Source organism: Ursus arctos, unplaced genomic scaffold (genome assembly GCF_023065955.2).
Source record: "Ursus arctos isolate Adak ecotype North America unplaced genomic scaffold, UrsArc2.0 scaffold_20, whole genome shotgun sequence".
In the NCBI taxonomy this organism is placed as follows: Eukaryota; Metazoa; Chordata; class Mammalia; order Carnivora; family Ursidae; genus Ursus; species Ursus arctos.
In genome coordinates, this window is record NW_026622875.1 from 51,920,954 (window position 1) to 51,939,271 (window position 18,318).

The 18,318-nt window shown below is 38.8% G+C and overlaps 1 pseudogene; it reads left to right on the forward strand.

Moving 5' to 3' along the window:
• The first annotated feature begins 6,234 nt into the window (after positions 1 to 6,234).
• Positions 6,235 to 7,354, forward strand: LOC113253718 (farnesyl pyrophosphate synthase-like; annotated as a pseudogene).
• The last annotated feature ends 10,964 nt before the right edge of the window (positions 7,355 to 18,318 follow it).

An 18,318-nucleotide genomic window follows, 5' to 3' on the forward strand; every position in this document is an offset into this window, starting at 1 on the left:
CCCCCTGCCCAATGTAGTTCATGTCAGTGATAGATCTGTGGCTACTGCCTTTGTGCTATTCCAGCTGGCTGGTCCCCACCATTCTGGATGTTTCAGGTGTCCCACAGCAGCTAAAGCAAACACAAATTAACATATGTGTATGTTATCCTGGCACATTTAATGTAAAGAATGATTGTAATCTTAAGGACTTGTCAAGACAATATAGTTTTAGACTTGTTTTGTTTTGTTTTAAGAAATCAGACCTCATGCCGAAACTCTACCAGTAAGCGCTTCTTAAAAGGCAGTTTAAATGAGAATCCATTGAGGAATATTAGGCTTCTACATTCCCTTGAAGATAAGGTTAGTAATGCCACATTATTAAAATCTGTGTGATTTAGGTACCTAATCTAATTAAATTTCTCTGTCTTACATTTCCTACTATATGTACTCATAATGCACAGTTGCAAGCTGATATACACAGAGACAGAATTCACGCAGGACTGAGGGGTTTCCTGAGGCACGGGACTTCTGTGCTAAAACCAGGAAATTCCCAGGCAAGCCAGGACTAGTTGGTCAAGCTGGATCACTCAACACATTGACATGCAATGCAAACTGGGCACCAACCTTGACCCTAAGATGCAGGCTTCTGAGTTCATTCTGCCTCTACTGCTTTGGACCATTGGTAACTCCATTCTTCCCACTTCCCTCTGTTCAATCTGCTATCAAACCTTTGTATGAGAGGCTTTCAGGTTTACTCACATCATATTCAAATGTGGAAAGAAAAGCTTGCTTCTTTATTTCTCTTATTACAGATCCAGCTTTTCTCCAGAGCCTCTGCACCTGCTACATACTATGAAATGCCTGGGTCTTCCAGATCTAACTGGTGGGCTTCCTTTCTCTTTTGTTGGGTGTGGGCTACCCTCCGTCATGTCTTCCTCTTTGCTGATACAACATTTGCCCTGCTTTCTGTTCAGGCATAATCGATTTCGTGCAGGCAGAGAAATTGTCTTACTGGTAAGAGGACATGAATTGGGAAATATTTACGAAAGTTTAACTTGTTATATTCATTCAATGTATATGATGTATTGATTCTATTCATTCAATGTACTATGATAAAGTTTTGCTCTTGAACAGAATTCAAAGATGAATATAACAAATGTGGTATAAAGACATACATCTCTGCTGGTATTTTATAACTGGAAAGCTGCAGTGGAAGGAAGTTAAGACCAATGAAGATTGGAATGAAGGTTTTGGAGGATTCTTCAGTCTCACTGATAAATTTCCTCTTTCCCGCCTCTTAGGCAGGCACAGTTGGGGTAGCCTGCCTTGTGAGCCAGCAAGCTCCCTATTGTTAGGATATTTCAGGATCAGGGGAACTGCTATAAGGCTCCATTTTTGCACTGCTATTGTGAAAGCATCTTGACCTTAGCACTGTATCTTTATTACTGATACAGAACCTTCATCTCTCATTATCTATAAACTGGTAACAGACGAGTGGTTTTAAATTCTCTTCTGATGGAATGAATGTATAAAGTTTCATATTTCCTAGAGAATAATTTCACAAAGCCATTTCTATAAGAGGCACGTTTTTACAGTTAGTTGAATTTACTATCCCAGTAATGACAGTTAAAGATATTTTTCAGGAGATATTCACCCTTATCCCTGTTATTTACTGCCCGACTGCTAAAACTGTAGATTTACATCTGGTATCATTTTTTCCCCTGGTTTTTACATGTTTAACTTTTTGTTTTGGTAACAGCACCTTTAGAGGAGATGGTGTATGAATTTTGGATATAAGCATGCCAATGGTGAATACTTCTAGTGACCCCTGTGTTTCAAATGCAAATATGAGATACAGAAAAAACCTGTTCCTTTGTCTTTGCCTCTAGAAGCATTTACTACTCCTTTTTGAAGCTTTTTTTCTCCCCTAGAAAGTTCAAGATTTGTAACTGCAAGAATCAGAAGGGATGATTGTTAATTACACATACCTTTTGAGAGCAATCATGTTTTCTCAATAGATAACTCCTTCCCTAAGCCAATTCTAGCACATCCAGGGTATATAAATCCATGTCCCGTCATTGGATTACCAGCAGAAACAAAGTTTCTTGAAATTTTTTTTCCTTGATCTTATTCTCTTTGTGTGAATATACTTATTTTAAATCTAAGACTGGGGTATTGGTTGTCTGCGTAACAAATTGCCACACACCTAGGTTAAAGCAATACCTACTTATTAGCTCACAGGACTAAGGTCAGAAGTCCAGTTAGGCATGGTTGGATTCTCTCCTCCAGGGCTCAAAGTTACCTGGAATCTCTTGGGAAAGAATTGGTCTCCAAGTTTATTCAGATCATTGGTAGAATCCAGTTCATTGTGGTTGTAGGACTAAGATCTTGTTTTCTTGCTGGCTGTTGGCTGTAGCTCACCCTCAGCAACTAAGTTTCTTGTAGGCTCTTTTCACATAGCCTTCTTCATGTTCAAGCCAACAGTGACATGTTGAATACTCCAGATGTTTGAATCACTGACTGCTTTTGCTATCAGCCCAAGAGAACTCTCTGTTTTTAAAGAACTCACGTAATTAAGTGAGGTCCGTCTGGACCATCACCCTTAAAGTTAACTATGTCATATAACATAACCTAATAATGAGAGCAATTTCTCATTTTCATAGGTTCTTCCCACTCACAAAGAGCAAATGTCACTTCAGGGTCATCTTAGAATTCTGCCAAATAGGATTGGTGATAATGATTAATGGTAATGTGGTCATCAGTTTCTTTGCGTATTGAAAAGAAGATCTTTTAGGTCTTGAATCTCATGTTCAGCTATGCAAAATATGATAATAAGAATAAAAATGTTCAATTTTTATATATTAGAAAATCCACAGCATGACTATATTCCATGGAAAAAAGAGAGAAAGAAAGGGAAGATAGAAGGAAAAAAATTGCTGAAGTAATTGTCAAAAAGAAAACCACAGGCCCAAGATGTAGTCGCTTATGCTAGGCCATGTCCCCAAACCAGGGTTTAATACCTAACCTAAGTGCAGTTTCAACCTCCCCCAGAAATGTAGTCTCAATGGGTCAGTCAGGAATTTTCTGATTAGCACCAGTGAGGTAATCTGTCATATGGGCTGTCCATCTCCCAAAGGAAGGAGATGTAATCTGCATGATATGACCCTCTGCCTTCATCCCTAATGGAAGGTGACCTTGACTGGAACAATCCCTTCTTTTCTTTTCCTGATAACTCTTACCCCACCCTCTTGCCTATAAAAACCTTCCACTTCGCGCAACTGCTTTGAGCATCTCTCTACCAGATGGGATGCTGTCCAATTGTTTAATAAAGACAATTAGGTCTTCAAATTTCTCAGTTGAATTTTTGTTCTTTAATAGAATGATAAACTTCAAATGTTATATTTCTCCAAATTATGCAAAATGATGCCTGTCTACTTTGTAGTCTTTGTGCTTGTCTCTTTGAGCTGAGAGACAGGTGACTTGAATTCTAATCTCTGCACCACTTCCTAACTATAGGATTCTGGAAAGTCTCCAGGTTTCATTTGGTTCATGAAGATACATAGTACACTTTCCTAAAGACAAGCAACTTTGAGGGTCTGTCCGACTCTTAAGAAGGAAGCTGGATGTGAATGAGATGTGAAGGATTCACCCAGTTGTGCAGAGTGGAAGCTGTGTGTTTTGAGATATTTAGCAGGTGCATATTGTGCTTCCTTTCAGTCTTACCTCATCTAGGAATCTGACTGGCCCTGTAGCTTCTTGTTGGGCCTCATGTAGTTCCCATGGGTGGCAGGCCACTCTACTTCCTCCTTCCTGGAAAAGTGAGAACTTTGAACCTCATTGGAATTTTTCTTCTTTTTTCAAATCACATTTACGTTGTAGGGAGAACTTAAATGAAAGTCTATTTGCAAAGCCATGAATAACTGATGGGCAGGACTGCAAAGTCCAGTAGAGGAAGAAGACTCTCTTAAAGGTCCATAGGGACATGTAAGGCATCCTGGAATGGAGAGTGGAAAAGGAAGTGAACTTCAACTTTCCCTCCTTTCATCCACTTTTAACTAGCTTGCTCACAGCCTCTAGGGAGCCTCTCTCCTCAGAAGTCTTACTCTCCCCACATTTCTTTTCATGCTCAGAGCTTGAAACCCTCTGCTGTCTCATCCTCCTCACCAGCTGTCAATGATTTCCTTCCCTTCCCTTCCCTTCCCTTCCCTTCCCTTCCCTTCCCTTCCCTTCCCTTCCCTTCCCTTCTAGATAGAACTCTCAAAGGCCAAGGATCCATGAAAATAGGGGAAAGAATAAAAGACAGCCATTTTCTAGTAAAATATTCAGAGTTTTACACTGCCAATCAAGGTTTAGCAAAATTCCTGCATACCATTTTCGTTTACAGAGCCACTGTTTCTTTTCTTAGTGTGATTTAGGTTGTCCCCTTCTATAAATATGCATTGGTACATAGCCCAGTCCTATAACTGAGTTGTTTGGGTTTCTCTTAGAAGAGTATATAAGTTTCTCTGCTCACTGACTGTTTCAATGCCTGGGAAAACATCAGTTTTATCCTTCATATTTGTAGTTTAAATCCTCCTTGCACTTGGGAATACCATTTTTCTCACACATAAGATTTCATTTTTAAAAATTTAAGTCACAATCTGCATGTGCCATTGGGTGATGCCATTAAACTGGTCAATATTAATAAATCTAGGATGTTTATCTCAAAGCTTTTAAAATTGATCATTGAAGAAAATAGGCTCAAAATACTCTGGACTATTGTTGCTTTCCATATAGGGATGGGAATCATAGGGTCCTATATTAATATGTTTATTTGAATTGAAAAACAAAATTGGATTATCTGGATGGAAAAGAACTCTGATTTGATGATTGATTTGATGTTAGGAGTGGCATTATCATCAGGTTATATGAAAATAGTTTACCTGCTGCTACAAACTTAGTTATAAAGTAAAAGCATCCCAATGTTCATAGCAGCAATGTCCATAATAGCCAAACTGTGGAAGGAGCCGAGATGCCCTTCAACAGATGAATGGATAAAGAGGATGTGGTTCATATATACAATGGAATATTACTCAGCCATCAAAAAGGATGAATACCTACCATTTGCATTGACATGGATGAAACTGGAGGGGATTATGCTAAGTGAAATAAGTCAAGCAGAGAAAGACAATTATCATATGGTTTCACTCATATGTGGAATACAAGGAATAGCGCAGAGGACCACAGAGGAAGGGAGGGAAAACTGAAGGGGAAGAAATCAGAGAGGGAGACAAACCATGAGAGACTCTGGACTCTGGGAACCAAACCGAGGGTTGCAGAAGAGAGGGGGTAGGGGGATGGGGTAACTGGGTGATGGGTATTAAAAAGGGCATGTGTGGTGATGAACACCGGGTGTTATACGCAACTAATGAATTGTTGAACACTACATCAAAAACTAATGATGTACTATGTGTTGACTAATTGAACATAATAAAAAAATAAGGCTGTTACAATAAATAAATAAATAAATAAATAAATAAATAAAGTAAAAGCATCTCCTCATGAAATATTGCCTTAGCACAGTTGAGTTAAAATTAATTATACTGTATTTCCCCATCCCTTCTTGAGTATATTGTATTAAACAAGGTGATCATAAATGAGAGTATCAGGAATAACCAGATATAATTAACGGTCACTTGACAGGTCCTGATAAAGTCCTTTACATGTACATCCTAGAAACTGAAAAAGTGAATAAACAGAATGACTGTGTAATAAAATACTTCGGAAAAAACATAGATTCCTATTCTTTGCTTTCAGCAAAATTGAAGGAAGACTGAAATTAAGTTGTCAGCATATAGATCATTAAAATTAGTTTTTGATGGTGGATCACCATGTGATTTTTGGTATATAACGAAGAGTTCAAAGAATTGAGTACATTGCTATGAAAATCTCTTTATAGCTATAGTTATTTAAACAAAGTTTCTCAATGCTCTTATCTATAAAAACGAAAATTAGTTAATAAATTAATGCTGAATCTTGCTGTTTTTATGTTTATAATATTTATGCACAGTTATAGGATATATTTTTAAAAATTTCTTATCATTAAGAGATGTGTTTCCCAAAAAATTTATTTATGTTTAATAATTATTTTTCAGAAATTATATTTTTGTGTTTTGATATCTGTTTGCAATAATTATAATGATAATTCAATCAGAAGAAAGTTTTTAAATCTTAAATTACCAATTGGATTTAGACCAAGAGCTGGTACCCAGGAACAGAGCACTTTACTCCTCCCTCAGAATGGATGGAGACCAGGAATTGGACCCTTATGCCCAAGCAAAGCAGGATTTCATCCAGCACTTCTCCCCGATTGTCAAGGTGCTGACTGAGGATGGCATGGGCCACCTGGAGACAGGAGATGGAAATGCCCAGCTTAAGGAGGTCTTGGAGTACAATGCCATCCGAGGCAAGTACCAGTGGGGTTTGACAGTGCGGATAGCTTTTCAGGAGCTGGTGGAGCCAAGCAAGCAAGATGCTGACAGTCTTTGGCAGGCCCTGACTGTGGGCTGGTGTGTGGAACTGCTCCAAGCTTTCTTCTTGGTGTTAGATGACATCATGGATTCATCTCTCACCCTACAGGGGCAGATCTGCTGGTATCAGAAGCCAGGCATAGGTTTGGATGCCATCAATGATGTTTTGTTTCTGGAAGCATGTATCTACCACTTGCTGAATCTCTACTGCCAGGAGCAGCCCTATTACCTGAAACTGATTGAGCTTTTCCTACAGAGTTCCTATAAGACTGAGATCAGATAGACCCTGGACCTCATCACAGCCCCCCAGGGTAATGTGGACTTGGCAGATTCACCAAAAAGAGGTATAAATCTATTGTCAAGTACAAGATAGCTTTCTATTCATTCTATCTTCCTGTGGCTGCTGCCATGTATATGGCAGGCATAAACAGGGAGAAAAGCATGCCAATGCCAAGAAAATCCTGCTGGAGATGGGGGAGTTCTTTAAGATTCAGGATGATTACCTTGATCTCTTTGGGGACCCTAGTGTGACAGATAAGACTGACACAGACATCCAGGACAACAAATGCAGTTGGCTGGTGGTTCAGTGTATTCAGCAGGCCTCTCCAGAACAGCCAAGATCCTTCAGGAGAATTATGGGCAAAAGGAGGCCAAGAAGGTGGCCCCAGGTGAAAGCGCTAGATGAGGAGCAGAACCTGCCAGCTGTGTTCATGCAGTACGAGGTAAACAGCTACAGCCACCTACCTTATGGGCCTTATTGAGCCGTGCCCCTGCCCCCAGCCATGGTCCTGGGGCTAGCACACAGGTCTACAAGAGGAAAAAATGACCTAAAGACTGAGAGGGTGGGAAGGGGAGGTTCTCAATAAATTGTCTAACCTTCAAAAAAAGTGATCAATTGGATTTATGTACTCAATTCTTCACTCATCACCCTTGCAATAAAGGGAGTCCGTTTCCCCACTCCTTTGATGTTGGACTTAACCATGTGATTTCGTTTAAGCAATGGAATATTAGCAAGTGGGATGCAAGTAAAGATTTTAAATGTGTTTGTGTGATTTGTCTCACCTCTTGAACTTATGCCATCCACCTTGATAAGAAAATGCCTCGGTGCAATGTTTTTCAAGTTTCTTTTAGGGTATATGTGAACAAGAAGTTTGAAGCACCACTATAGATATATACAACTGGAAGATATCTTTCAGATCCTTTGATACAAAGACCTTTAAAGACCCTAAAGCCCCAAGTGCAAGCATTGTTATACACAAAAATGTTAGCATCTGATCTGCTTTCTGGGTTTGCTTTGTGATGTCCCACCTAACCTGTAGTTTGATTGCTAAAAAAGAGATGTATATAAAACCCCAGTTATCTAGATCTTTGCCCCATGATTTACGAACAGTAACACAAAGACAACATTCAAAAATGAAATCTGGCAAGAATATAGAGGAATGTCTTAATTCACCTGTGAAAGAAGACATTGAGAATATTCTGTAACTGCAAACTAAGTTCAATCTTAGCAATTTCCCCATTTTAGATATTACATGAAATTAGTTCTATTTAGGAAACTCGCTAAGACTGAAGCTCTGAAAGTGGAAGTTTGTGATCCCTGGGACTCTTGTGTGAGTAAAGACCACAGCCTACTCAATGTCCAGAGAAATATGGCTCCACTTCCTGGAATATTTAACTTAAATACCAAATTAAGCCTGGACCTTTTGTGGAACAGGATGCAAGTTGTATGATTAACTTTAAAAGGTATCACCCAAGACTTCCAGGAAATTTGAAATTATGGGAGGATCTAGCAGCCCTATCTCCAGGACTCATGTACACACAGTTCACCCTTTTCTGCTGGAAGGGACTTTTCAGTGAAATGCTGGAGAAAGCTACTTTAAGGGCTTCACCTGCTTAAGATGGCCTGTGTTGCCTTGGGAAGAGAAGGGATCACAGACATCACTAATGCCTATACTTCATGATGCTCAGAGGTAGCCCTTGTCATCCAGTCATGCTGCTGGCCCTTTTCCTGAGGCCATTCTACATATGGGGTTTGAGAGGAGTTTGTGGAAGTTCTGGAGGGTTTTCTTCTTGGCTGACATTCAAAGGGGAACTTTTTTTGCTTGGATTACAAGGAGGTCGATATCTCATTAACAGCGATGACAGATTGTAGGGGCTCTAAGACAGCCTCATACCAAACGTGAAACAACCAATATGTTTATGAAATCATTTAATCCATAATCACAGCATATAATGAAAGGCGCTGGTGCCTTGGCATTGGCGTTTACAAGACCGACACCATGATATGTTTCTGTGAATTACAGATTCAACGAACTGTGTAATTTATGAGTCATGAGAAAAAAGGATCCATCTGGGCAGTTCTCGAAGCTTGTTGAGGCAAGGTGACATCTTTAATCAACCTGAATACAAAAATCACACTATTGAATTATTTCGCTGTTCTGTGCAACGTTCCTCTGGTCCTTACTGTTTTCTGAGGGATTGGGGAAGCAGAGGGGGTAACATTCTTTCCAATTTTGCTACTAATATGCTATAGATGTGGTGCAATTATTTTCTTTTGCAATTCAGAGGCAACAGAACTATGACTTAGAGGTCACTGCTTGTATTGACCTTGAAAAATTCCTTGAGTTACCTTTCATCAGAGAGCTCGAGAGCAAGAATTTGGACCTAAACAAGACTGCATACAGAGCATCTGGGAGATTTCTATGGACTCTGGGCTTTCTCATCATTTTCTAGTGGAATGCAACCTCTCTCTGAACTCTAACCACACTGATGTCTATTTCAATGGGTCATTACTGTGCTCACAGATATTTATTTCTTTATGACCACCTTAGAAAGACCCCATATGTCAGCCTCTACAATCGCATATCTGTGCTATGTTTGGGACTGCAGGTCAAATTTAATATATATTTAGCAAATCCATGCCTACCATGATCTGTGGTGTTTTTATCTGGAAGGTGATGATAATAAGATTAATTTTTATGGTGGTCATGAGAATAAAATGGTCAGCAAGTGTGAAGCACCAGCACAATGGTGCTCAATCAATGCCAGTTTGAGTGCCTTCCCCACACCAGGATATATATTCAATAGGTACTCCCAGGGTGGGGAAAGGGTGCTAGGGTGTAGCCACATGCTCTCTCAGTTTTTATGGGTATAAGTGATGCTCAGAACTTGTAGGACGAGGAACAAAAGAACCAGACAAGTATTGGTTGCATATCATTGTCGCATAGGTTTCATACATATTTTTTCTTGCTATTCCATATTCTTTAAAACCCACAATTTGAGGAAGAAAAGTATAATTTCATCTGTTTAACTTCAGCTCCTCTTATAGCCCTCAAGTGCATTGCTCTCTGCAGTAGCATTTTTTTCTATACCATTCTGGATTTTTGTATTAGAGCTAGATTTAGTATAAAGCACTAAAAGAGCTTTCTGTGAGTAGCCCATATTCATGGCAGTAGTGGCTTGGTATTGGAATCCAGTTCTAGGTTTCCCTACATCTGTCTCCTCCCTACTTCTGTTTCTCATTATATTTGGGATGTTTGGGTGATTTGGGCTATGGTCTGATGTGGTCAGGGGACCTAAAGATCACACCTTACAAACCTTAGTCCAACCTTGGTATTCACAGGTACACCTCTTTTTGGCATAAGAGAATTGTTTCATACTCATGACTCACTCCTGGGGTTTATAAAAATAGAAATATAGAAACTTTAGGTCAACTTTTACTTTTTAGAAAGAGTCACCATCCCTGCTATCATCAGAGAAATAATTAATGGTGCAGACACAGACATGATGATAAGAATGTTCATTGCAGCTGTGTTTATAAGAGCAAAAAATAAAAATAAAAATTGTAATTATCCATAATTATTATTGAGATATCAATTTCTTTGTAACCTTCACAAAAAATAATTCCACTGCAAATGTCAATCCGGAAGAAAACACTCTAAAGCCACGTCAGCCCTGCAATTCTTCAACAACATCTAGAATGGTTTCAAGAAGATGGTCATTGGCAGGGCTGCAGGGGAAAGGGCCATATCTATAAAATACAAAATTTATTCCCATCAACAGGAACCACCTTAAACAATGGGAAACAATCATAAAGCCTTGTCTCTCCAATGCTCTCAGTACTGAGAAGAGTGAATGCCTGCACCTGGGGGGCAATGGGGTGGTGTGAGTAGGCATAAGTCGTCTGCAATCATGCTGATATTTTCCACCCAAATTTCAAAATCTCCTACAAGTCTTAGGTTTTATCTTTAAGAGTTAATATACATTCTGTTTTACTCCGCAATAATTCATACTTTATTTTAATATTTAAGAAGTTTGAAGTTACTGCTATTAAAGTGAAGTTGATGCCCCAAGAAGCTGTGCCATGTTTATCCTGGGCTTTGAAGACCTCGTGGCCTTCTGCCAAGGGTGAGTTACCCTGGTGTAAGGGCTGAGGGTGGGTGCAATTTCTCTTTTATTAGACATATTTTCTGACACCCTATCTTAGAAATGTCTGATTTGATGGTCCCTCAGGCAGTGGTAACTCTTGGGGAAGTAGTAATGCCAGCTATGGAGCATGTCAGGAGCAAAGGGAAGTGATGAAGAGGGCAGATGGTGAGGGTGCTCTCAGGAGAAGCATGGAGATAACTTGGCACAGAGAAGTGGTCTGGGTCCTTGTGAGGATCAGCCTATTCAACTTTGTCTCAGCAAGAACATGGCCACTCTTCTTGTGGCCCGGCATGGATACAGGAAGAGCATCTGATTCTGGGGAATGAAGCAGGTGCAGCACAGATAAAATGTGAGGATCAGTTAGTTGTTCTGGGTGTAGTCACAACTGGAATGAGGAGAAATAAGACCTGTCCCTGTACTGGGCTGTCTTGAAGGAGGTGGGAAAGCAGGGCTCAGTCTGCAAGTCATGTGGGGCCAGAGCATAATTTCCCTCTTGGTTCCAAGTCCCTAGAAGGGATAGTACACTTGTGTGTGGGGGGGGACAGATAGGCTGGTCTTTGGTGGGAGAGGGATTACATTCAGGCTTTACCCAAAATCAGGGGCTGAAAAAGATGGCCTCCAACTCCATTGGCAGCCCTGGGACTTCTCTGGTTTTAGGAAGAGGCATCAAGGGTGGCACTGGAACTGAGTCCATGGACTGATGTGTGTACAAGGGTGGAGGGCCAGCAGCCAGAGGAAGAAGAGGAAAGGAGAACACGTATTAAAAGCAAGAACACAATCTCAAAGGCAGAGGAGTCTGAGAGTAATCACTAGCCAAGGAGTGATAAGAGGGGTTACTCAGAAGTGACTGTATTTCTGGCAGTGTATGTCATCAAAGGAAAGCAAGAAGTTGGCTTTCAGCATAGTTTCAGCTTGGGGATAATGAGACAACATTTGGTTAAAACTAAAAATGTTCAGGCATAGATTTACTGTGAATGAGTCACACAGATGATCAGCTTGAGGTTGAAAAGAGGTTTGGGATTTTTCAGAGCTTCATAATTCATTAGAATGGCCTGGTCTTCCAAGCAGATAGACAATTCCTTTTTAATTTTTTTTATGAGACGAGAAATATGGGTTTGTTTTTGTACAGGAGGCCTGGTTTCCTTCTCTCATTGTCATTATTTTAAATATGAAACATAGTTGGACAAGTAACGGTGAGAAAACATGGGGCGCATGAGATAGGTAGGCAGAAGCTGAGGAATTTATGACTATGAAATTCCTTTGAAGTCACATAACTGCATCTGGTATTTTACATAATAAAACTGACTATATAAGTAACCTTTTTGATATAAGTATTCAAGAGGTATATGTAATACTATGTGAAAAGGACTATCTATATTCTGCACCTAAAAATCCTTTAAAAAATTCACTTGTTTCAAAATGGGATGTTTTTGATACAAACATGAAAAATATATTTGGATGTAACTAGGCTGCTTGATGTTCACTGTGAATGTCCAAATGAATAATTCTTTTCTGAAGAATTATTTTCCATTTTCCATTCATTGGAAATCTAACAACTAATTCCAGGTTGAACACTATAATCTTTACAGACCCATTATGCACCCTGTCCTCAGCAAGAGATGCCTGCTGACTACATGGACTGTATCTCATCTTTTTCATGGTGGCTTAAGTTTGGAAAATGGGAAACATACTTGCTGAAGAAAGTCCATATTGTAGATTTTCCCATGCTTGCTTTACCATCTGTAGGAAGATGGTAAAATAATTCACTATACTCTGATGTTGTGGAGGGAGGTGTCATCATCATAACCATCATCATATCATCATTATCACCATTATCATCATCACCATCATCATCATCACCAAGGTTGCCAACATCATCACCACCATAATTTTAAAGACATGACATACTTATTTATTCATATATTTATATATTGATGTAGTACTGTGTTATCTTTCCATCATTGTAGGGAAGATGCTGGTGTCAGGCAAGTGTGCAAGTACACCAAACAGAATATGGTTGGTTCAAGGTATGCTTTAAACCAGCTCAAATGAGTTCTAAACATAAGTTGCTATTATAAACAAATAAACAAAAATTATAGTAGCAAAGATGTACAGAAAACCCAGGGGGTTCCAAGCTAAATAGGAAAGATAACCATTTCATGATGTCATCTATGGGAAAACCAACTCTTAAATCTTGAGCTTGGTAGCTGATTAATATCAGATTTTAGAAACTCAGGGGAGAATTCTGCCAGAGATTGCTGCTTTTATTGCCATTATGTCAAGATCTTGGTATATCTGTGCTCAAAAGAAAGCAATATTTTAATAAATCAAGGACATTTCTCACACTTCAATCTCCATTTTACCTGCTCTGTTATAAATTGTGACCTGATTTCAAAAGTACAGCTGATTAATTATGATAGCTATCTCTAAAGGGTGAGATGAACCAGACCACCACACCAGGAGTGAGTCAGGTGGAATTGACCTTTAGCTCCATCGTTTGCTGGGTAACTTTGCACAAGTTAATCTCTCTGAGCATCAGTTTCTTCCTTAATGTAAGGCCTGTTTGGTCTATAAAGTTTATTACATGGATTCACTGAGTTAATAAAGGTAAATACATTCAGAAAACTGTCAAGTAGTATTCACATGTGAATTGGTGTGATTGTTCATCTATTCCTATAGTTTTACTGATATTTTAACATCCCTCATTATTCCACTTTTAAAAAATGTTCTTGAACATTTTCCAGATTAATTTGGAATTATTTTGTCAATTTTTCCAAAATATGTTGTTTCTACTTTCATTTTTATTGTATTAAATTTATGTACTAATTTGGGAAGGATTGATGTCTTGACCACATAGGTGTTTTAATTGGATAGTGCTATACTGCCTATTTTAATAGTTTTCTTTTTATATTCCATGATGAAATTTTACTATTTATTTACTTTTTAAATAAATTTACTATTTATTTTGCTTTTCAGATTAATAATCTTTATCTTTTAATTGGAAATCTAACATTTATATTTAATGTAAGAACAGATGTATCTGGGTTTAAATATATCATTTTATTTTGTGTTTTTTACTTGTTGATTGGATTCTGTAACCGTTTTTTCTACTTTCTTTTTTTTTTAGTATTTTAAACATTCCAGTTTCCTTCATTTGTAAGTTTACATAGTGTTTACATTCTTTTAGTGGTTACTCTAGAAATTACTCTAGGAACCATTACCTTATCACAGTGCGAACAATACCTTTACTCTCATTCCAGAAAAGACAACTACCTGAGGACACTTCTGTTTACTTACAGAACTTACAATAAATACTGAATAGTTCTTATGCCACCTCTTACATTTTCTCAACCCTCTCTCTTGTCTGCAAGAACCTATCCAGCACTCACGCATCCATAGCCCAGAAATGCGAGGAGGTTAATGACCAACTGGAGACAGAAGCTGGGGAATACGTATGACTCTCTTTTGCCTTTCCTGTGGACAATTGTAGGTGGCTTCTCAGGAGTCCCTGGTGAGACTGAGTTCCAGCTATCCACAGAAATGAACTGCTCATTAATGAACCCTTTTATTGGCTTTCACTCCTTTCCTGTTTTGTTCTCCTCAGTTATTCCTCTCCCCTGCAGTTATTACCCAAAACAAAAACAAATTGCATTTATGTGTTTTGCTTTTTTGTTTTTGTTTTGTCTCAGAATCTGCTTTCTTGGGGGGTGAGGGAGAGGGATCCATAGGCTAAGACATTGTATATTTTAGTTATGTATCTTAACCTCATGTATTTACCTCTTTGTTTGCTCTTCATTCCTTTTCACACACCTAATATTCCATGTGAAATAATTTCTTTTCTTCTTGAAGTACTTTCTTTATATCTGGTATGGGACTGCTGGCAATACAGTCCTTAAGCTTTGTCAGAAAATATCTTTATTTTACCTTTTTTCTTAGAGAAATAATTTGTTTTTCTGGGTATGAAATTCTAGGCTGATAGTTATTTTCTCTAAACACAACGAGAATATTATTCCACTTCGGTTTTCTATTGTTGCTGTTAAGAAGTCACCTGACACTGGTTGTCATTTGTTATTTTTTCCCTTCCTTTGGCTGCTGTTGTAACTTTTTTTGGTCTCTTTTTCTGTAGTGTTGCTATGAAATGTCCATATATGAACTGCTTTTTAATTTATTCTGTATGGGATTTTTCAGCTTCTTGAATCTGAGAATTGATGTTTTATTCAGTTCTAGAATATTCTTAGCCATTCCTATATTGTCTCTGCTTCACTCTTTCTCTCTCTTTTCCTCCTTGGATTCCAAGTAAATATAGTAGACCCTCTTATTGTGTCTTTTACCTCTTTTATGCTCTCTTCTGTTATTGTCCATCTCGTTTCTATGTGTTGTATTTTGTATAATATATTCTCCCCATAAACCAAGTTGCTTTCCCTCTTTGGCAAAGTTAAATCTGCCATTAAATTTTTGCTTATTGATTTTTTCATTCTTAATTTATACCTGGTTCTTTAAAATAGGCTATGTCAATGTTTATAGTTTTTAATTATTTTCCAAAACTTCTAAACTTAGCTTTTATGTGTTTGAACAGTAAGCTAGTAGCCTATGTTTGATAATTACAATATAGGAAAACGTCGAGAATCTGTGTATTCTGTTTCTGCTGGTTCTTGATTATAGTGATTTGTTTCATTGTGTGCCTGGATTTCTTTGGGTGTGTGTTGCACATTGCACATAAAGTATTTTTAGGAATAATTTTTTGTTGTTGTTTTTGTTTGATAATTTCTCTTTTCTTAAAAAGAGTGTTTTCCCCAGAGTTCTAGACATCTTTAGCAGGAGGGTTTGTCTGAATCACTTAGATATCCATTTAAGAAGTGGAAGCCCCATTCCATTTCAGAAGTGGAGCAGAAGATGATCTAATTTGGTATAATATTTAAAAAATATCGCATTGGCTGCTCTGTGCATGTTGGAAGTAGAGCAAGATTGGCAACAGGGATACCATTGAGGAGGTTTTGCCGCTGACCAGGTGAGAGATGAAGGTGATTTGGACTAGAATGGGTGAGATGAGGAGAAGTAGACAGATTTATTTCTGAGAACCATCAGGACTTTATCCTTCTATAATTTGGCTTTAATAACTCAGTGGAGATTGTGCCATTCACTAAGAAAGGAGAGACTGGTCACTTCCTGTTTAGTTTCATTTCCTTTCTGCATCCTACCCATGCTATGCTCTATGTCATAAGACCCCTTATTTCTCAGGCTCCATCGGCAGCTAGATTTTGGTAGGTTTGTCCAATGGAAGCAGTGGCAGAGGACTGATTAGCAAGAGGAAGGCTGAAGCCAAGGGTATTGGCTCTCATTCTTCATTAGATATCCCCAGCAGAGGCTTTGTCAGCCAAGGGTATTGGCTCTCATTCTTCATTAGATATCCCCAGCAGAGGCTTTGTCTCTTCTATGGCCCTAGCTTCTGTCACCTTCATGGTCCCAACTGTCCCTGGATGGTGCTCGCTTCTGGACTCTGATGACACCTCCATCTCTCCTTTCCTTCCAGCCCTTCAGGTGGTGGTGACTTCCACTAGCTGTGGCTAATCTGCATGTGGCTTCACCATCATCTTTTCCATCACCTGTTTTGCCAATTCCTGGTATTAAATCCTCTCTTTTGGAAAGACCTAGAGTGACTCTGTTTTCCTGACTGGAATATAACTGATATACCTGGGTTAGGACCAGGTTTGTTGGAGGGAGAGGGGAAAGTAATTTCCTGACATTTGTGGTATCATACAGATATCAAAGTGGAGATGTCAAAGGAAGAATCACTCTTGACATCTTCCTTGATGGGAAAGGCCATATTATAATACTGAGCAGTTCTATGCAGACCTGTCTAGGAACAGCAGGAAGACATATAAGGGCCAACAGGTCTTGGAATCAGACAAACTTAGGTTCATTTCCTGTTTCACCACTGATATTAGTGAGAGTTGAACTATGGCAAAAAAAAAAAAAAAAGATCCTCAAATGTCTGCAGCTTAACACTACAGAAATGCAATGCAGCTATCCTCCAACTAAAAAAGAATTCAGGGGTGTCAAGAAGGTGGCTGGACCTGGACCCGGAACTCAGGGGAGAGTTGAAGAGATACAAATATGGAGCTCCTTTGCATGCAGGTAACATTCAAAGTTAGGGAGAGATTATGTAATACCCAGAGAGAACATAGAGAAAGAAGAGGAAGGATCTGGGATGGCCCTGGGGAATTTTGACATTCAAAATTCAGACGGAGGAAGAGGAATCTGAAAAAAGGAACTTGAAAGGTCAGCCAGGGAGGTAAGAGGAAAATCAGCAAAGGGTGGAGTTGCTGAAAAGAAGAGAGTAGTATGGCAGGAAGGAGAGGAGACTTCAAAAGTTTGCAGGACGTCGAATAGCATGAGATGAGAACATCTACTGGCTGTGTCAACGTGGAGCTCACTGATGGCCGTGGTGAGAGCAACTGTATGGGACGGTTGTGGATTGGAGTGGGTTGAAAGAACATGAAAACAGCTCTTTTGTGAATGTTTGCTACAAAGGGATACAGTGTTTCTCAACCTCTTTTTCATTATTGTCCCTTAAGGAGCCTGCTTAGACATTTTTCTCTAATTGCTCCTACCCCCTGAAATTTCAAACCACAGGTACACCATGTGTCTGTTTATGTCCTATATGTGTGTTGTTGTTGATACATAAAATGAGTAAAAATTTTTTTTCACTCCCCTAAAAATCAGTTTTATGTGATATCATCCCTGCTGAGAATACATGGTCTTAACCTAATAGTTTCTTAGTGTCTACAGGAGGGTGCAACATTTTTTATTTTTTATTTTTGTAAGGGGCTAGATAGTAAATACTTTAGGCTTTGCAGGCCATATATGGTGTCTGGTCTCTGTCACATATTCTTTTCTTTGCTTTTTAAAAAAACAATTCTTAAAAAAAAATAATAAACCACCACGATTCCTAGCTTGCTGGCTGTGGGCCAGGTTTGACTCACATAGTTTGCCACCTCCCTGATTTGTAACCATAAAACTAGTCCAATTGCAGAGTTTAAATGAACAAATTTTTGCAGATTTTTTGCACAGCATTTTGAAATATATGATTTAGTTACAGATTTGAAAGGCTACACAGAGTTTTACTCATTTATTAGCCAAATAATGATTGACAACTTGTTGTGTGCAAAAGGTATGAGTAATTTTTATATTGTGGCAAAACAGCCAATAAGGTAACCAAGTATTAAAATGAGTCAAGGGGCGCCTGGGTGGCTCAGTTGGTTAAGCGTCCAAATCTTGATTTCGGTTCAGGTTAACTGTAGTAAGATTACAAGGTGCCTGATGCTTCATAGCAGCTCTGTAGTGTTGGTTTCCTTTTTCTCTCCTTTGCTCTTAACGTGACTGAAGAAGGTCTTCTGAGTAT